This window comes from Dermacentor albipictus, chromosome 1, assembly GCF_038994185.2.
Source record: "Dermacentor albipictus isolate Rhodes 1998 colony chromosome 1, USDA_Dalb.pri_finalv2, whole genome shotgun sequence".
NCBI classification, from domain to species: Eukaryota; Metazoa; Arthropoda; class Arachnida; order Ixodida; family Ixodidae; genus Dermacentor; species Dermacentor albipictus.
In genome coordinates, this window is record NC_091821.1 from 47,236,337 (window position 1) to 47,258,178 (window position 21,842).

Genomic DNA, 21,842 nt, shown 5'->3' on the forward strand with positions numbered 1-21,842 from the left:
TAGGCGACGCGGGCTCCACACTCGCTCCGGTTTCCGCCAGCTGGCAGGAGCAGGCTGCAGTTGAAAGGGAAACTCGGATTCGCGAACAACAGGAAGATTGTTCACTAGCCGATCTGAGGAAGAGCGTCAAACGGGGAGTGAAAAAAAAGGAGGTTTCATTTGGCAAGGAATCTGGCTTATTGTACCGCCGCTACACGGATAAGCAGGGTCGCAAATATAAGCAGCTTCGGATTCCGCGAAAACATCGCCGGGAAAAATGAATGGCCTCATTTGCTTCCTCAGAAGTATGTTTTCGGTCCAAGTGATTTCAAGGGGACCATTCTATTTGTAATTATTATTGATGATTAATAATTGTTTCTATTTTGTTGCGTTGATAATTTGAAAACTGGTTGTTTGAGCCTTGTGTACTGGATCGTACACCTGCCTCCTGTTGCAGCGGGAGCAAAAGGGGGATAGCTATTTAGTTAGGTTGATTTGAATTATGGCCTTGTCTGGTGTTTGACGGGAGACAGAGGGCACTTGTTCGTGTTGGGTGTTGCCTTTTGCCGGTCGGTTTTGCAAGCTGCAGAACGACCAAGCGGGACCAGTGGCGAGAAGCAAGGTCTTAGGAACGACCCGAGCGGAGCTGGTCAAGGTGGCCTTGGCGACGACGTGGTGAGCAGAGCTCCTGTCCTGGCGAGTCGGACCTGGGCACGTGATGTTACCTGGCGTCCCGACACTGGACGTGAACTTGGACGAGCCTGACGAACGTGCGCGCCTGGCATCCGAGCCACGTGGAGGCAGCTCGTCTTCCCGGCGCCTTATCTGAGGGCGGGGATGCTGTTGTGCCATTACCACAAGCCCGGATTCCGAATCTGCAAGATGCGGAATCTATCCTGCGAGCGCCATAATTCTCCCTTCACAAGACAAAATGCTGCGCCGTCGTGCGGGAGAAGCCTCGGCGAGCAGCGTGTTTAGACGTGTCCGCGTGTGCCAGACGGCCCGGCGCCGCACCTCCCTTGCCTGGAGGTCACCGCGCGCGCGAACTTTGAACCGGGTGGCCAGCGCGGTCGCTGGTTGGACCCCTCGGACGACCGTCGTGTGCTGACTTTGTATTGGGCCGTTTGAGTGACAATGGGCCTCGGGGATTATAAAAGCAGCGACACGCCGCTCGAAAACAGGATCTGCCGACCCCACCGGGAGAGAGTGTCGCTCCCGACTGGGGTGAGATGTGTAACGCGTTTTCGCCGGACGTCGTCGTGCGAGAACAGTCGCGTTTGTTGTGAGCACTCGGCCCCAGTGCCGACCCGTTCATGTCCTGTATGATAACCTGTATATAATGTATAAAGTCCCTTTTGTTATTCTCATCGACGCCAGGCTCGGAGTCATCGCTACCAACGCTCTGTCACGAAACGGGTGACGAGCGCTACGGGACCACAAAGCCGTAATCGTGGTGCAGCGGTACAAGTTCGTAACACTGGTGGCACCGGTTGGGTGTCATAACATTGCAGACCCATCTTTGTTCACGGAACAGTGGTGAGGCATTTTTCAAGTGTGCGCGCTACTGCCCACCTGCCAAGTACGTTCGCGATGTCTTGGCATATGTAGACTTGCGCGAGACTCGCCCGTCTCCCCTCGCGAGACGGGTAGGACAGGTGCACATGCTGAATACGGGAAAGAAATACTTTGCAGAATGAAATTGAATTTTGTCAAAACACCAGAGCTCTGGATTGCAGGTTACAGCATGCACAGGGGCGCTCTGCCAGATTTTAAAGCGAAGCTTTCTATGCCTCCTCCCTCACTTTTTCCAAATCTGCTGCTGCTGCTGTCACTGGCTTGCCAGCCGCGTCGGTGGGTGGTTTGAGAGCGTGCATAATGAACATGAGAGGGACGCGGGGAAGGCGTGTGCGAGTCCTTTTAGCGAGAACTTCGTGGGCATCGCTACAATACTCTTTGGACCTCTTTGGCCGTCACAATGCCCAGTGAAACACCCTGGCCATCGACACAATGCCCTCTGGAAGACTAATTACGCGTTAGCCCCCTTCTACCCACCCCCACCCACCGCAAACGTAGTGCAGAAGGTGCAGCACTTACTTTTTTGTACTCACATGCAACAGCGCAGAGGAGAGACAGTATGGTACTAAGGGGAGACAAGAGAATGCTTAAAGCCAACACCCAGACGAAATGTCATCACAGTTCCCACACTTTGCCAGGAAATTGTTGTTGTCATTCAATGGCCTTTACCACAGCTGCACCCTCGCCGAGCAAAGGGGTTCGGCGATGGTATAGGCACAGCTATTGAATGGGAACAATACTAAATTGCTCTGCTCGTGGTAGTTTGAGGGCGAGCGTAGTTGGGTTGAAAATGACTTGTCTACCGCATGCACAAAATACCTCGATTTTGAATACATCTTCCTCATTACCCGTCAAACTGCTATTATAAGCAACTGCAGTAAGACAAAGACCGACATCAGATTATGACAACGACAACTCACGGTGCTGTCCACCAGAGGGGAATCGTTGCTGTATTTGTTCTTTCTTTTGAGCGGTCATAGGCCCCACTCGCTCACCCGCTCATAAAAACAAAGAAAAAAAACCCCGAGATCTGGATTCGCTTCGGTTGCACTTTCACGACACCAGGCAAAGAAATACTTTTCGTACTTGGAAACTGAAGGTTTTCGTGTAATTCTGCACATGTGAAATTTCGTGGTGTCGCCTATACGTTTAGAAAGCTATTATGCAAGTACTTTTATACCTGCCGTTCATCCAAGCTATTTAAAATTTGAGTGAGCACTCCAGTTCAGAAATATGAGCATTGTGAACTTCTTGAAAATGCCAATTAAAGCTTTTTTTTCTCTCTTTCTTTCTCTGTGCATAAAAGAAAAGACAGACTCGCAAGTACCTCTGTATCTTATACAATCAGGAAGGGCCACGTATCTTTACAAATGAACGTCCAAGCAAACAAACAAAAAAAGAAAGCATCGACAAATAAATTCACTTACACGCAGTTACCAGCCCATCTTTGTCCCATTTGATTTGATATCAGCCCATATTTCTGGAAATAAATGTCCAGTGAAACTACCCGCAAACACAGAAAATGGCTTAGAGGTAGCGTAAAATAAATAGCTTTGAAAGTAATACACACACATAGTTTAAAAGAATATTTGTTTTTATGCCTTGAAAACGAAACCGAAATTTAAATAACTTCCCCCGACGGGCGTCGCCGCTATCGCCGCTACGTCATTTCCTGCGTTTCGCGGCGGGCCGCCGGGTGCACATGTGTGTGTTCTCCGTGACAGTCTTGAAGTTGTGAGTAATTAGATTGTTTTTTGCTGCGTTTAGGTTGTACCACCTCGTTGTTTTCGTGTACTTTTGTGCTCATCGATGCGAAGTGAGCGTCCGTAGTGAAGGCGACGCGATTATGCGTGAGAAAGAAGGGCACCAGCGGCCTACGACATCGGTGTTTCTTTGTGACAGTGTGTTTACTACGCCTACGACGGCCGTCATTCGTGGCGAAGGAGAAAACATCTTCCATTCGGCCTGAACAGTGATGAAGTGGACGTTTTGTTTTTCGGCGGAATGCATCGTCAACATGGTCCATCCACTACGTAAACGAAACGGCGTGCCCAGAGTACAGATCGTGACAGCGCTCCGCCTTCAAACCGAGGGCCTTTTGCAAGGCGCATGAACTGCTCATATAAAAGGTACGTAGCCACGTTCAGCGTCGCGTTTTTTATGGTGCGTCATTTTGGTAGTAATTTTCGCGTAATTTATTTAAAGGACAGCGCAAGGTGTGTTGGATGCGAGTGTAGCATATGTACTCCAGGCGTAGCCTATGGGCACCGAATGTGAAAAAGAAAAAAAAAATGAATGTTTCATTGTTCACGTGTCCTCAACTAGAGTTGTAGAGAATTAAGTACGGCTACGCGTCAGTATTCGGCGCAGGCAGGGAAATAATACTTTGGTTTGACTAATTGGTTCTTTCTGTTACCAAAGATGGGCGCAGACTTATTATACCGGTGTCACACGGCCACTTTCGAGCACGATTGAGCGCGTTCTGGATCGAAATTTTCGACCGCGATTGGCTCCCGTCCACCGATTGTGCAACGAGGCCAAACGCGTCCAGAAATTCTATTCCAGTCAGGATCGATCGCGGCCAAAAGTGTGCAGTGTGACAACCGTATTAAATGTCGCTTGTGTACTTTCACTCAATTGTTATTATTTATTATTTTTTTTGTCGGAGGTCCCGCGGTAGGTAATGGCGCAGGCAGCTTGCAATGCTTGTGGTTTCATGACCAGAACTAATGCAAAACAAAAGAACCACGACCGTCCCGGCTATGTACTTATCAATCGCCTTAAGTTCTGCTCGTTTGTTATAGAAGCTGTCGTGCTGTTGCGGATGAATGCGTGGTTGCGCTATTTGTTTATAAATTTATCTTTTTGTATGAATAAGCACACCGAGCCTAATAAATTTTTTTCTCGTCCTTGTACTCGTTTCTTGGTTTCACGCAGGCGTGCTTATTATTACTACTATTTGTTTTCTTGTTGTGTGACTGAACCCTGCCTAAGTTGTCAACAGTATTTCTGAAATGAATTGCACTTAGCGTCCTACGGTTATTGTACGCTTCACTACTTTATTTTAATGTCTAGTTATAAAGTGTATGGTTATTGTAACTATTCTTGGCCTTTATATATGTATTTATTAAGCTGGTAAATGCTTAATTGTATTTGCAGTTTTGAGAGGTTCTTTTATTGAGTCGTCAGTCTCGAATGGTATTAATGGTGGGTTGTTTTCTTGTGCCCATGCAGTTGCAGTCAGCATGAAGCAATTGCATGGGAACCGACTGGCTGTCTTGGGCCTACACGTTGCTGAAAAGACAGTGAAGACGTCTGACCCGACAGGTATACTTTTTTCATCACCATTGGCCTACATATCTTTTTCACCGGAGGATGAAGACCTCCCCCAGTGAGCTCCAATTACCCCTGTCTTGCGCTAGCTGATTCGAAGTGAAGCCTGCAAAATTTTTTGACTTCATCGTAGTCTACTTCTCTACCGTCCTTGACTACCCTACTCTTCTCTTGGCATCCATTCTGTAACTCGAATGTGCCACCGGTTATATGCCCTATGCATTACATGGTTGAAGAAGGCACTTGGGCTAGTTGGTGCTCATTGCAGACTTGAGACATCAATAACTAGCGTGAAAAAGACAACATCAAGAGGCACATAAGAAAGAAGTCTAGACTTCAACTGAAATTTTTGATACACAGAAACGTGGAATGCACAGAATGTCGACGGACAGAAACAACACAGGAGCTATCGGAACAAATTTATGAACAGGTTAATTTCACTTACGAACATTCTTGGTAAGAGCCAGAGACGGGTGCTTACACACCTATTCCCTGCTTTTTTGATGCAAAGTGGTTCGTATATTTCCCTATGTACCTGCTTCTGGAGCTGCCTGAGCACACGATTGCTTTGAAACTGCTCGGTGCATGAGCATTTATGGCGATGATTGGCCATGTGGCCACCAAGGCACTCAAAGCTGCCCTATGTGTCCTCAAGCCAAACAGGTCGGTGTTTAAACGACCGCTTGGGGGAACAAAGATAGGGCAGCTGTCATGGCTGGTGGCCATCTGGCCAATAATTGCTGTAAGTGCTCATGCACTGAGCAGTTTCAAAGCACTCATCTGCCCACGCGGCTCTAGATGCAGGTCGGCATGAGAATATTCGAAGCACTTTGCATCGAAAAGCGGGTGATAAGTGTGTAAGCACCCCTTCCCTTGCTCTCGCCAAAAAAGAGTGTTCGTATCTCGAAATGAACCTGCCCATCGATTGGCTCCAATACCTCCTGTGTCAGGCAGGGAAAAGGAAAGATAAATGTTGCTTCCATGCGTTGAGGTCGCATCCCCTGAATCCTACGTTTCTGTGTAGCCAAAATTTCAGTTGAAGCCTAGAGTTCTGTCCTGTGTGCTTCTAGCTGTCGTCCGTTGTCTTTTTCGCGCTAGTTAATGATGTCTCACGTCTGCACTACATGGCCTGACCAGCTCCCTTTTTTTACTCTTTATGTCAGCTAGGATATCAGCTCCGTCTACTTTCGGAACCACGCTGCCGTCTTCCTGTTTCTGCTGCCATCAGGATAGGAGTGGACATGACAAATGAAAGTGAATGTCATTTAGACAGAGGAGCAGTGAGACTTCCTGTGCTTTACCTTTTGCTGTTGTACATAGTAGTTGAAATTGCACCAACACATCTTTTCCACCTTGTGATTTTCCCATAGCTGTGGCAAATAAATATATAGGCTTTAAGAAACTAGAAATGCAGTTTGCCTAAGAAAGAGAATACTCTTGCACCTAAAGGTAATGTGTATGATGCTCTGACTCCTTTGATGCATGTGCCTTGAGAGGTGTTGACGTTGTTCTCCATTTCTTTCTCAGTAAGCTTTACTTGATGGGTCTGACTTTGTATAAAGAAATAAGTTCTAAAAAGACCGTAATACCTAACAGGCACAATTGTCGAGGTTGAAAGTCAAGTTTTCTTTCATGACATATTTTTTTCAGGCTGTACTAGTTGATCCATGATGTTCGACAGACAGCGCAGACTTGTACAAGGGACGTCAAAAGTGGCGAGAAATGGAACAAATGCTATCGCCTCTTTCTCCATCCTTTGTCGAGTTCACATTCTCTAACGTCATCGACCAATACCAACTAGCCCGTTTGCGTACCTGTACTAGTTGAGCCATTTATACTATGGTACTCTAAACCAAATGTGATAAATTCAAAATTGGTGCCTTTTCTATCTTTGTACAAATACCTGTTTCATAAAATAGTTTAAAGTGTTATGGTTGATGTCATGTTTCGACACCACCATAACCTCATAAAATATCTTCATGGATGCAAAAGGTGCCTCTTGTGCAAGTTCCGTTCTAGCCTGACACGGAAAACAAACCTGGCAGAAGGTAGAGCACATGCACTTTTGTAAACAAAACGCATGATTGAATTTTCTTGGCAGTTATTGCAATGTTTTCTGATGTTTATCTGCATGAACAATAATTATCTCAGCTGCTAGACACATCACTAGACACTGTGAGCAGAAAAAAGTGATTGTGCAGTACTGTTGAAGTCATGCAACATTATGTTTAAGCAAACTGGCAGGGACGCTAGCTGTTAAAAAGAAAAAGCTGACTTCAAGAAAAATTTGCACTCCTAAATGTGGAATTGAAATGCACTATGCTTATAAGCTACAAAAGATTTCTAGGATGATCAGACTAGTTACACTGGCCATTTGCTGATTCAATAAGGTTCAATGAAGCTTGTTTTTAAATTCACACTGTTTTTATGCAGGGTGATGATTTTCAGTCTTGTGGAATTTTTAAATATAGTCCTGTTGCATATAGCATAATTCTAGTCCTTGAGCAGGAATATTCAAACACGCAGATATATCTGGCACAAGAAATCGAAACATATTAAACTAATTAAAAAAATTTATTATCTTTCGAATGAATTACATTATAGCTAATATAACCGAAAAGAAAGGGGCTTAACCAAGAAACCCGATGTTTATTAATCATATCCTAAGAAGCCAGCAAACACTGACACCAAGGACAAGTTAGGGTAAATTACTTGTGATTAACAAATGAAATAAAGAAATGATAAATTATGGAAATGAAAGTGGATGAAAAAACAGCTTGCTGCAGGTGGGGAACGAACCCACGTCTTTGCATTACGCGTTAGATGCTTTACCAATTGAGCTACTGCGGGCGCCGTTTCCCCATCACTTTCTTGGGTATTTATGCTTCCTAGTAGAACGCTGGGAGTGTTTGCCAGCGCCACCACATATCTGGGGCACATATTTTAATTTACGAATCATAGCCAGTGAGATTACAAGGTGTATCTACTTGGAATTGATTTCCAGAATGGCGTCAGTTTGGAGATATGCACCATCAAACTTGCCGGAAAAATGCACTGTTGTTCCACTTACTTTTTTAACAAAATGTACTTTTATGCACTGAGGCACAAAAGTTGGTTGTGCACTGATGCACAACCCACTACTTTACCAGTAGTACTGAAAACATTTTGGCTCATTATCATTAATGCACTGATGTTTAAGCTATAGAATGTCACTTGCCCCATCTTCCTATCTCTTCGCGTTCCAAAGTAATCGAGCAATGCATGGCATCCAGTGGTGATGTCCAATTGAAACAGTGGGCTGTAATTGAATTTCTCACTGCGGATGGTTCTGCGCCCTTCAACATTCATTGCCATCTGAAAGCAGTTTACGGGGATGCCTGTGTTGAAATCAGCACTGTGCGTAGGTGGGCAAGTGCTGAGAAACATCAAAATCCAGCCGCATCAAATGTCCGGGATCAGCACCGAACTGGACAGCCCACAATGGCTTCTTATGAGGATCATCAACATCAGGCAGATGAGTTGAATCGGGTCAATCGTAGGATCAAGCAACACCAGATTGCAGCAACACTCGCTATTTCCATTGGTTCAGTGAACCACATAATTAAAAACCTCCTGGGTTACAAGAATTGAACTTGTTGGCTATGCTTCGACTTTTTCATGTCAGTCGTCAGTTACCGTGACACCCAACAAGCGCAAGTCTTCTTGTAACGCAGGTCTTGAATGATGTGGTTCACTGAGCCAATGGAAATGGCAAGTGTTGCAATCTGGTGTTGCTTGATCCTGCGATTGCACCGAGTCAACTCATCTGCTGATGTTCATGACCCTCATCAGAAGCCATTGCGGGCCATCCATTTCGGTGCTGATCCGGGAGATTTGATGTGGTAGGATTTTGGTCTTTCACAGTCCTTGCCCACCTCTGTACAGTGCTGACGTCAACACAGGCATTCCTGTAAACTGCAGTCAAATGGCCATGAATGTTGATATGCGCACAACCTTCCACAGTCAGAAATTCAATCACAGCCTGTTGTTCCAACTGGACGTCACCACTGGATGCCATGAATTGCTCGATTACTCTGGAACGAGAAGAGATAGGAAGGCGAGGCAAGTGACATTCGATAGCTTAAGCATAAGTGCATCAATTATAAAAAGTTCAAAATGTTTGCTGTAATATTGGCAAAGTAGTGGGCTTGGAGGCAATAATTTCTGAATTGCCCTCATATAGTTGTGTAGCCTGTCTCTCCGACATTCATGATGTGGCAGATTAAATGCCTTATTCTTTCGAAATAACGATTTCCTGGAAGTAAGCACTATCTGTGCTTGTTTTCTTTAACCTGCTCTTCATGTGATCTTGAAATATTAAAGTGAATGATGCAGGGAAACGCTGCTAGTCATGTTTCGTGTACTTTTCCTGACATTAAATTGCAACAAATCATTTTGCAGGTAGAAAAGAAGCAGATGGCTACAGTGATCAATGGAGAAATGGCTTCATCTATGATGGCTCGCCTTAGGACATTGGAATGGAGCTACAAAAAGGCATCATCATCCTCGCCTGTGCCCTGGAACTTTGGTTTGAATGAGACTGTTCTTCAATGTAGAACGGCCGCAAGACTTGTCACCACAAGGCATAGTGCAAGCTCAAAATATTGTACAGGAGGCTAGAATAAATGACCCTCCATGCAGTCACTCTGTATCTGTGATAAATGGGACCATTTCACGCAGAACACTCACAAGTGATAATGTGTTTTCTCTCAAAGTTGCTATGCAGCGCATTTGTAAACACATTACCTATTGTATGCACACCATACGTAACATTCCTGTGTGCTAGCCTAACTGTAGACTTAGAAACAAACAATGAAGTGCATATGAACCCGCTTCCACATGCCGTACTTCAAGGGCTATTATATTGCTCATTACACCCGATAGGTGAAGGGGTAATATATTCCTGATCACACCCTTACACCCCATGGGTCGAAGGGTAATATGTTGTTGAAAACACCCTCAAGGGATAGGGTGTTATTGGAATATAGAATAACCATCATAAGGGTGTAATTCCCTATAAAACCCAGCTTTTTCAAGGGTGCTAGGGGGTTAGTTATAGACACCGAAAAAAACCCTTAGGGGTGTAAATTATTTTACAGTGTGGCGGTCACTGTCAGAAAAATTTGGAGGACGCTTAAGCTTCACTTTTAAGAGTTGAACGCGGCAGGATTCAAAGATCCCTCACTGCTTCTCACGCTTCCCGGCAATTGCAGCGTATTTAACCGTAACGTTTACCGGGAAACGCTCGCGGTGAACGCTATGCACGAAGTCGGGCTTTCTGATAGAAATGTGGCCTGATAGAAAAGCGAGCGCCATCTGGAAGTGTTTCAATGAAGTGGGCGTACCTCTCCATGGACTCCGGGATACTTACTCGCGCGTGTGCGGAAATGGTGGACGTCGTCTCCGGTCTATAAATTGTAGAAACGCTGGATAACGACGGCTGACGCGGGCCGTCGACGTCGGTTTTCCGGCAACACGGGCTCCTTCACGCTGTAGCGTTAAAAACCAGTCGGTGGGTGATCACAATGAACGTACATAGAGCCCTAGTTCGCTACCTGTGGTCTACGGACCTATAAGATAAACATTTATAGTGCCGTCTCGCGTCTCAGAATTTTGCGCACCATTTCCATTTTGCTACTCGTCATTCTCACTTCGTATCATTTTAAATCCATTTCAGACACCTGCCACCCTCCGCCGTGCTGTATAGCGGAAAAGGCTATGTCCACGCTGACAAGTAGCAGCGCTGGGCATTAGAATTTTGTCGATTCTATTCTTTCTGCGCTTGTGGCTTTTTTATTGCGATGTCAACTATATGGACACTCCAAACGCATTTCTACAGTCGCCGTGAGGTTCCGTGTAAAGTCCAAGGGTGATAAAATTGTCGTCGCACGCCGTATGCTGTATGTGCGAGTGAAAGCGTGCGAGGGTGACCTGGCTATCGCGGCTCAATCTTCCGCACGAAAGAGGGAACATATCCAGCTTTTCTGGACTCGCACCAACTAGCGCCTCGAACGGCCGCGGCACGAAGCTAGCGCGTTTTAAATGGAACGAGCGGGGTTTTCGTGAATAACAAATGCTGCAAGTCGATTGTTGAAAAAGGCAGGTGGCTAATGTTCTGGAAGACAATCCACACGAGCCAAATACAGCGATCACTCTCAGCCAAGCCAGAATTTTGTTCCCAGAGTGGTTAAAGATTCAGCAATAGAAGCCTATGGAAACGACAAAAATTTGTACTCCATTTTGAGACATAAACAGTAGCTGCGATAAAACTACGGCGTCTATCGTAAAAGTCGTGGCAGCGTATGTAGTCCAGAGACTCAGCTTTTGATTGATGCCTCTCTCAACACTCTACACATGGCGTAACAGTGTTCCCAAAAGCCATTTTTGATACACAGTCGTGCAATTTCACGTGGCATCTATAATAATCCGCGCGTATCGCTTGCGGAAACTTTAAAAGCATTGGCCGAGTCGTTTATTCCCTCGCAACTATCGTTCCGCGCCATGCTGGCAGCGGGCTCGATGCCGTGATGCTTCTTTTATCGCCACGTAGGACTGACTTCGACAGTGTTCGACCAGATGGACGAAACACAAAACTCAAGATTTGGTTTCAGTTTTGGTTTTTTCAGGAGGGCTCCTCAAATATCATATTTTCAATTTTTACTTCCTAAAATGTAGGAATGGGTTTCTTATTTGTTAAGTCATCGCTTTTATTATATATTTTATTGCTTGGTCAACAAAACGACAAACATGCGCATATCATTGTGTGGCATTAAGAAACAATACCATCGTGCCTCGTAGCGTGGACACACTCAGGAAATATGGACATTGCACCTTCACCATCCTCTGGAACTTCACGGCAATGCACATGGGTAACAGAACGGGCAATATTTTAAACAATTTTATTTCTGTATAATAGACGAGTATCAACAAGTTTCAACTGTCTGCGCCACGAGGGCACTATTTTGTAACAACATATGCATTTAAGGCATTGGTGGTGCGTTAAAGCAGTGTTTTGGTCGGGGATGGGCGGTTATGTCACACGACAGGAGCAAATGGTCTTGCACTCTCACCTCAGGCCACATTGACTTGAAGAAGCGCGAAATTTAAACCGTAAAGCAACTTATTACAGCTGTGGGTTTGAACGGTAATTGCAGAGCGCGTGTCATTCAGTCACTTTGCGCACTGAAGTTTTTGTGAGGCGACAGGGAAGGAGAGGAAGTCTATATGGCAGTGCACAGATTGAGCGTGCAAGCGTGTGTATTTGTATTTGTGCAAGCCTGCGTGTTTCTGTTTCAATATTTTAATATGCATGCGCACGAGTGCGTGTATGCGTGTGCGAACATGCGCGTGTTTGTGTGTGTGTGTGTGAGTCCCGTGTACGGGTGTGCGTGCATTTTTGTCTTTGTATGCGGGCGTGGGCGCGTGTAAGCGTAAATGCGCCCGAGCCTGTACCATATCTGTGTGTGTGTGCTTGTGTGAGTGTGTGCGAACGTGCGTGCGTGCGTACATTATTGAGCTTGTCTGCGTGCGTGGGGGCGTGTAAGTGTGAATGCGGACGAGCCTGTGTCGTATCTTTGTGTTTGTGCGTTTGTGTGAGCGTGCGCGAACGCGCGTGCGTGCGTGTGTGCGTGTGTGCATGCCCGGGCGCGTTTAAATGTGAATGCGAGTGAGCATGTCTCGGATCTTCGTGTTTGTGTACGTTTGTCTGAATGTGTGCGAACGCGCGTGCGTGCGTGCGTGCGTGCTCACATGTTTGGGCGTGTGTCCATGGCTAGGCAGCATTTCCCCACTTGCGCATCAATGGGATATTGAGTTTAATTAAACCGATATTTAAATCTACGATACAACAATGAATGGCATTGCATCTATAGCATTATCTGTTTCTAAAAGCGAAATGAATGCTAAAAACTCCGTGCCCTACCACTCTGGGAAGAAGAATGACCAGCAAAGCTTTGTATGCGGGCCCATTATTAGCGAACTGCACCTCCACCGCGATTCAGCCAGGCATTGCACAATCTTCGGAATCGGCCCACTATGGGGAGCGCTGAAAGCCTGCTTCATCTCCGCTTCCGGGCGGGCCGATATTGCACTACATTCGGGATCGGCCATCGTACGGGGATTGTTAAGAACTGCCAGCTGAAGTGCAAGTTTTCCAACCAGTTGCGACAGTGGCGGCAACATTTCTTTGAACGCGACCGTTAAGCTCTAGCCTCGTCGCCGTTGTGACTGAATGCGATTGGCGGACCAACTATTGTTACTGAGCCCGCCACCGCCGCCCCAGTTCGAGGCTCCTTCCCACGCGCCGTTCAAAATGCAAGACAATGGGCACCTGGCGGCGTGCTGCGGGGGTCAGCTCGGGGAATAAAAGGCACCATTCCTGACGTAAGCCCCGAGTTCTACGAAGTCCGTCTGACGTCGGCTCCGGACCATGAACCTGTGCGGAAGTGTGTGTGTGTAAGCCGTCCCGCAGAGAGGCGGCTTGTTTACGATGCCTGGACGAACGTTTCCCTCACCTTGGGATCGAGGGAGAACCGAGTGTTTATAAACCGCTGTTATGCGGCGGCTCAGTGCACTTTCTCAAGCAGTCATTTTAGACTGACGCACTTTTCTCTCGGCAGTCATGCTAGACTTATGAACTGCATGTACACACTAAGAAAAAAAGAGTATCCCTTACTCTTTTCGAAGAGTCTGGACTCGTCACGTATATGACACACTTTGTGGGAGACACGCGAACTCTCTTTTGGCAGAGAGTCCCGAGACCATCTGTGCTCCATACAAGGTGTTTGCGTGACTCCGCACACAATAATCATGCATACTCTGTTGTAGTAGTCGCCTATACCCTCTCAAAAGGGTTACAAGACTACTGCTGAGGGAGTCGGTTAACAATTCTAGATGAGTCAGACGACTCAAGATAAAGTGTCACATGAACACTGCAAGAATGATTCAGGTAACTATTCTAGATGAGTCTGATGACTCCCGCAGTGTGTGCCAAGTTACCCTTAGTGCGTGGTGCCAGTCTCTTGCAAATAAAGTAAAGCAACTGACCCATGTAAGTCGTTTCACTCTTGGATGGCAGTGTCGAGCCGCTTTTCAAAATGTGTCAACAACTCTTGCTGTAAGTACACACGACTACGGCTAGTTCTCGAGAAGACTACTGCGAAAAGACAACATAGGATAACAAAGAATCCACAGTAAACGTGCCAAAAAGCACATGGCAGGCTAGCAAGAAAAAAGTTAATGTTTCATCAATCTTTGTTATTGTCTTCTGGAAAATTCAAATGTATCAGTCAGCACAGAATCACTATGAAAGCAAGACAGTTATCATTACTATTAAACTGGAATCAATAGCCAACCAAGCAAAATGTAGCAAAAGCAAAATCAAATATGTAGCCTGCAGCTGCATATGCATTACACTGCAATGCCACTCAGAACCTTGATGAGACCCCAAAATATTATGTAACTCATGTAGAAGTTTAATTCACCACAGTACAAGTCTCCTACAATATGTCAAAAGTTTTATAAATTCAACCTATTTCCCTGTTCTAAACTTACGACTTAACATTCTAAGCAAGTAAGTTACACATAACAAATAAGAAAGGCTGCACTTATGTGCAGAGGAGACCCATATAATGAAGTGCACTGAGAACAACATTCCAACTTAGATTACATTATCTATGCATCATACTATATGCTTGTTAAAAACAACTGGTTGGCAATTGATAATCCAATCTAACAGTAAAAACAGCTGTCTTACGTTATGGTACTCTTGTTGGCACTTTTTCCCACACAATTTGTGCATGTTAGCGTGGGATGAAAATTGATCTGAAAAACACCACATTAAAAAGTTGTGCATCAATTTTATTCTGTCATACAACATGCAACAGTGTATAAAAACTTCATAACTGAGAAAATTACAAAAATAAATACAGCAACACTTATACTGATCATTTATTTATGTTGAGAAACATACTTTTGCAAGACTAAGTATAATAGCTGACACAGACAATTTCACAGGTAGAAATAACCGCTAATACAAAACTTTCCATAATGCAAACACGTTGGCGAAATAAGTAGCACAGGTAGCTGTATTCTGTTACGGCAAAGATGGCGCATGAATTATGAGGACAAGGAAGGAAGCAGAACACATAAACAAACTATACCCAGCTACATGCACGCAGCTGTAACAATACGCATAGTGCACAAAGATCCAGAAGAAACAAAGAGGAAGATGTGAGGAAGGCTTCTTTTACTCATCACAAGTCATCCTGTAAGAGCACATTATGCACTGGCTGTAATCTGTCCTCAGCCCATACATGAATAAGTTACATAAGGTGCCACATTTACAAATCACTCATACAATGTTCTTGTGATTTCCCTTATTCCAATCTTTAACTAAGCAAGCATGACTGAGTTACGTAAAGCCTCCCTATGGCTTGGCACATATACAGAAAGAAGTGTGTTTATAAACACTGGAGGCATGGACGGATGACTGACACATACCTCTTTTAATTCTTTTGTCTTTGTCATTATGACTATCTATCACAGTAGTCTTTTGTAGAGTGAAACACTTCCAGATAATACACTGTGTGCAACCAAGTGTGAATACCTGTTCTCGATTTCTACCTTTCTCTGGTGTCCCGCTAAGGTAACAATGGCGCAAAGGATTGTCTTCCCAATGTATGCGTTCCCATACAACAGGAGCAGATGATAAGGCACATTAATGGTGCGTCAAATAAAACATCTGTGCTTAACTTTCCACTGCCGCTCCAATTTGGAGTGATTTTTTTTGCTTTCTGTACACTAGCACAGGTGCTACGTAGTCCCTTTGGTGCCCAAAGCAACTCTCACACCACAGCAGGATGTCCATTTTTTTAATTCTAAGCAAAATTCTGGTTATGGGGGACAACTGCGAACTTATATTTTTGCTTTGCATCTTAATTATGTTGTTGACCTTTAACTTTAGCCACTTCACTACTTTTCTGCAGGTGCAGACAGGCCATTGCACCAATGCTAGGTTTTGAAAACACCAGAGCAGGGTAGAAAGCAAGAACAGATATTTATAATTTGGGTGCGCACTCTGCATTGCATGGATATGTTTCAATGAACGATAAAACTACTTGGTAGATAAACATATGAAAGATAAGAGAATTAAGCTCGAAGCCTACCATATCAGTAACTGGGAATTTCATGTGTAAATGAAATTTTGCGATTCCCAGTGATGAAGAAACAGTTTTGACAATATGTGCCAAGGTCACCAACTCACTCATGCTCACAAAGGAAACAAAATAAAAACAAGCAAGATGAAAAGAAGTTCGAACTTGCAACCTAAAGTGAGACACCTCGCATGACTGATTTATGTATTTACTGAGCATAAATTACATCTGGCGCATAGTCTGCTTGTACAAGATGACAAACAATGAGTTCTGTAAGCCTTGTGGGACAATTCTGCGTGAAAGAGAAATCTATTTGATCATTACCTTTTGGGTATGTGTATCTCAGAACTGGTGCTAGTCTGAGTTCTTACAAAGTAGACGTCATTGAGTACTGTAATTCTAATGCCTGCCACTGCTATAAATTTCTGTTAGTCGCACAGAATATACTGGTAATTCTATTTCAATATTCTTATCTGCATACTTAAACTTAATCAAAATGCTCGCTCAAGAAGCGCAAGGGATTCTCACACCAATCACTTTGTTGGGTTGTATCACGATATTGTTGTTGATGCAGCCAGATAACTGATTAGCATCACCAATTAAAACCAATTTAGTATTCTCAGCAACAGCACGTATTAATTTGATAAAAATATTAATAACTGTCATGAAGCAGTTATGTTCAATAATTAGCGGCAGTCACCGCTGAAACACTCAGTACAAAACACGAAATAAATATATGCAGTCGGAATGTAAATGTCGAACAAAGTTATAATCAAGTCTACATTTCACAGAACTGTCTTTTTTTCTGTTAGTGTGCCAATACCAATTCCACATTCACAAACATTTTTGTATTGCTCTCCTGAAAAATGCAGGAAAATGCACAGTTTTTAACAGAAGCCCTTGGGAAGACAGCCCAGAGTCGCTTTCACAAGAGGACTTCCCTTAAACTTTCGTCGCTATGTTGTAGGTCACTGTAGCAAGGGGGACATTTTGCTGATTGAATATTACTCGAAATATTTTTATTATTTGTACTAGAGGTTTGAAAAGAGAGCCAACTGTAGAGTTCTTCATGCAGATTTCATATATTCCATGGGTTTTTGTTTAGCTGCTTCTTGAGTTATGTCCTACACAACAGCAAAATGCATAGTCATATTTACAGGCACTTTCTTGTGTATTAAATTTTCACAAAAAGCAGTGTGCTGCAGCTAACTCAGCTCTTTGTAGACTGCAAAGTGCCAATATCTATTCAAACAGCATGTAAAGTTACTAGAAGTATGCAAGATTAGTAGGCAGGCAGACAGGCCTGCCTACTAATCTTGCATACTTCTCATGCTGTTGTGAAAAAAAATTAGAATATACTCCAAAACTTTTTCTCACAATAGCATGAGAATAACCTTATGCACTTATAATTGTCCTATACTAACGAAATTTGCATACATAATCTTCAAGATATGCAGAATGCTGATATTTAATTGAAATTGCAATCTGTAAAATTATTTAATGTGGCCTAATATTTTTTTGCATAGTTCCAGTAATTGTACAAGCCGTTTGGATAGGTATCATCACTTTGCAGTATATAACTAGCTAAATAAGATACAGCCTGAAGCTATTTCTGAAAATTTTATACACAGGAAAGTGTCCACAAGAATATTTTGCCACTGTGTAGGACCATAACTAAAGAACAGCAGCTACACAAAAATCAATGACAATTCAAATCTAATAAAACACTTTATGAATGACAGTATATTCAAATCACTAGTACAAATATGTAAAAAAGTTGTTTTGAGGAGTATTTCCCCTTAATAAGTGGGTGTCAGTGTTTTCTACCAGTGTTAGAAAATGCCTTCAGGCATACCATGGGGAGCTTTATAAATAGCACACGCACGCATCTGCCTAAAAAGCCCCACGCCCGGCTTGCATTCATTAGTAATTTTTGCATGCTGTTGTATGTCACCATTTGCATCCCTTAACATTGAGTGCGCAAAACCAAAAACAGCCTAATACCGTATTTACTCGCATATTGATCGCACTCGCGTAATGATCGCACCCCTAAATTCTGATATCAAAATTCGATTTTTTTTAATTCTCGGGTAAGATTGCACCCCAAACTTGCCGCAGCGATATGTCATGTGCCAAGTCTAGCTAATAATGATCGCGCTTACCATCTGCCAACTGCTATGCGAACAACTCTTCAAGACAAACCAAGCAGTCTGCACGCTCCACACATTCTTAAGCAGATGCCCCATTTCATTCCTTCCATCACTTTGCGCACTTATATGACAATAAAAAAGCTGCAACCAAACTTGCCTTTATTATGTGTAGGCTTTGTAATGGTTGTGGTCAACAAAAACAACAAAAAAGGCGTCTTTCGTTTCTTCTCGTCTGCACTTGTGGGCACGCAACAAATCGCGAGCGGCAATGATAGCAGCCACGTTTACACTGATACGTTAGAAGTGCACCCTATTCATTCGCCGACGTTTGTAACGCAGCTAAGATATTCGCCCACCCTTAGCGGAAACGTGCCATATTAGGATAGTGGTGAAGACAAATGCCGCAGTTTCCGCAGCATGGCCGCCATGTGTTCCTATGTCAGAGGCAGCTAAGCGCGCCCATCTGTTTCTGTCCCCTCGAAGTGGACATGGCTATGTTATTGCCGCAAACTTGCCGATTTTATTCATTACTGATACGGAAGAAACTGTTTGAATGCACGTAATGTACTCACGAAAAGAAAAAAAAATCGTGTTCGGCGCGTTCGGCTTGCTCTGCCGGCCACCATTTTTTTGTGTGTGTGTGTCCCGCAGCACATACAGCGGCAGCCACCTCTTTGTTGACTACTTGTCATCCCGTAGCAAATGCCAGAGTATATATTTTTTTCTTTTTGTGGGAAATTTAGCCAGCGTAATGTTCGCATCCCTGAATTTGAGTCAATTTTTTTTACAATAAAGTGCGATCATTATGCGAGTAAATAGGGTAACACACTGGCCTGTAAAGGGGTTGTATACAAATGGGGGCAGCCAACTCTAGTGTGACAATAAACAAATATTTGTTCTCACAATAAAGAAACCCGTCATAAAATATATCCTACAAATTTGGAAATGAATGCCCAAAGAACCTTGCTGATTGTCACATTAATTTCCTAAACAAGATCTTTTGATGTTTATAATTCCTAGTTTAATTCACTTTCTGTAGTAAATGGGCTCTGACCTAGACTATTCAGTGTAGGAGACTAACCCAGACCTGGAAGCCGATATTTAAATCTGAAATAAAGTCATTCATCCTACGACCACGTCACTGCTATGTCATCAGAAGCGTGCATCCATGGACATATATTCTGTAAAATAATTTTTACATGATCTGTACTGTTCCTCTTGCACTAATAAATTAGGAAATGCATTTGCTATTTAAAGCACTGCTGTAAACCTTTGTGTTTGAGAAATGCAATACTCAAAAGTGTAACACAACCAATGTGTACATGAAACCTACGATGCCTGTGACATTCGTCAGTGTGACAAATAGGCACTGAGAAATGCCAAGGGCATCATAGCTTTCTTGTTTCAAACCTTGTATGCGAGTATATTACTGGTATCTTTGCAGTGAAGGGAAGCCACATTATCAGACTTATGAGGGTAACTCATGCTTCTCTAGTTTAATATTTTTTTTGTGCTCCTATATTCTTTACTTTTCCAAAAATAATGGGTGTTTGAAATAAGTATTCTATATTGCTCTTAAATGTTTCCTGCACCAGAGCCCACATTGGGTTACATTGCTTGAACACTTTGCAGTGCTGTAGATTATCAAAAGCAAGAAAAAAATGCCGTAAGTTTGCATTTTAGCCTTCTGTATAACAAGAAGTATGAACCTATCAATTACATAGACAAGTACAAAAGAACTATGAAAAACTGAGCATAAAGACAGACATGCACTATAATAGTAGGAATCGATGGCGAGAATTCTAATAGAAAGGAACCATTAAAGACTAGGCACTAAGGACACATATTAATTATAATAACACAAGTATTTGCTAAGGATTTGAAGAGACAAAAAGAATGTCTCTTCAGATCACTCCACCCCAACATTCATCCATGGTTCGATGAGTGACCACAGCTGGTGATGCGGTTTGGATAGGTGAGAGCTGAGTGCAGCTGTGAAATAGGTGGAACATGTAAAGGGTCACCAAAGGTTGCATGCTGGTTGCACAGCAGATTGCCTCGATCTCCGGACTCAGTCGACATCATGCGTTGAGCCTGGTTATACGTCGTTTGCAAGAGGCCTGGCCCAAGTGTGTGGCACGGCTTGGGTAAAATTTCGAGGCAACCTTAAAAACACAGATCCATATCTATAAGCAACAAAATATTCTCCACTATAGGGCAAACCTGAAGTTTACCATCGGCACATAGCAGATAACGAAAACATACACAAGTCACCAGACTTGAGGTATACAGATGTGCAAAAGTGTAAATGAATGTGAAGAGCTGCTTATAAGACGGAATGTTTCATTCCGTCTTTTGTAGATCAATAGTAGTATCTTAACATAAAGTCAAGTGTACTGGGCCCTGCCTAAAAAAATTTAAATAATGGGGTTTTACGTGCCAAAACCACTTTCTGATTATGAGGCACGCCGTAGTGGAGGACACCGGAAAGTTCGACCACCTGAGATTCTTTAATGTGCACCTTAATCTATGTACACGGTTGTTTTCGCATTTCGCCCCCCTCGAAATGCGGCCGCCGTGGCCGGGGTTCAATCCTGTGACCTCGTGCTCAGCAGCCCAACACCATAGCCACTGAGCAACCACGGCGGGTATGGCCCTCCCTATTTCTGTAAGTAGGCTATTTCATGTGAGCTGTCCCGACCTGGCACACGACCACTTGAAATTTCTTTTCGAAAAACTGGAAGCCCTTCAATATAGGACAAATGTTAATTTCAAGAAATACTTGTGTAACGCACGAAACTATGCATCATAAAAGGCATAGCCAAAAAATTGGTTCCTTCATTAAGGGGGCTAAATTTTTCAGGACACAAAAGAGAGGCCTTACACCAAAAATTGAACAGCTTATTAGCCACTGCTCAGTTTATTATGGGTCATAAAAATGGACAAAATGGCCTATTAACTTTATTTTCATAGAACTCGCTTACAGCAAAAGCTGCAAATTTATGTAATCCACATATTCAGGACTTGTGCTGCATGCAAAAACTGGTTTCAGGAAGATAAATTATGCAGCAGTGCACAGAGATGAGGATGAACTAGCAAAAAAAGTTAGTTTTGGTGTAAGTTTATCGGCATACTTACTATTGAGGCAGTCCTAGTAAAGTTATGCCCAAGACCATGTATGAAAGTACACTGTATTGTATTTAAATTGCTAAAGCTTTATCAAAGCAGTTTTCTGTCAAGCAAGAAAAAAAATTGTACAAGTGGTCTCCTACTAGTTTCAAAATTTGCATCGCATTTCGTCTAATCCACATAGCCTCTTGGCGGCTCAGGCAAAATGGATGGACTTGAGCATTCCTGCACTGATAGCAGGGAGTCTAAACTGCTTCGAAGTTAATTCTTTCATTGCTGAGTAGCTACAAGCCACTTCACTCAAAAATTTGCCACTTAATTACATGTATTTACCTTAATCTTTCTGTCGGCTTCCAGCCTGCTTGGCATCATCACGAAGGCTGCCAACTCCCTAGTGGACGTAGTCAGGACACTGTGGTGGCAGGACGCAGTGGCAGGAGCCGCCAAAGGCTTCGCACTCCCTAGTGAACATAGTGAGGACAAA

General features: G+C 43.6%; 1 long non-coding RNA gene across 2 annotated transcripts; it reads left to right on the top strand.

Moving 5' to 3' along the window:
• Positions 1-3,391: 3,391 nt before the first annotated feature.
• Positions 3,392-9,594, top strand: LOC135905289 (uncharacterized). Of its 2 annotated transcripts, XR_010565371.2 has the most exons (3): positions 3,392-3,683; positions 4,789-4,881; positions 9,328-9,594. It is a non-coding gene; the product is annotated as an uncharacterized lncRNA (long non-coding RNA). The 2 variants fall into 2 exon arrangements; XR_011511605.1 differs by lacking the exon at positions 9,328-9,594 and having other exon boundaries at positions 4,789-4,884.
• The last annotated feature ends 12,248 nt before the right edge of the window (positions 9,595-21,842 follow it).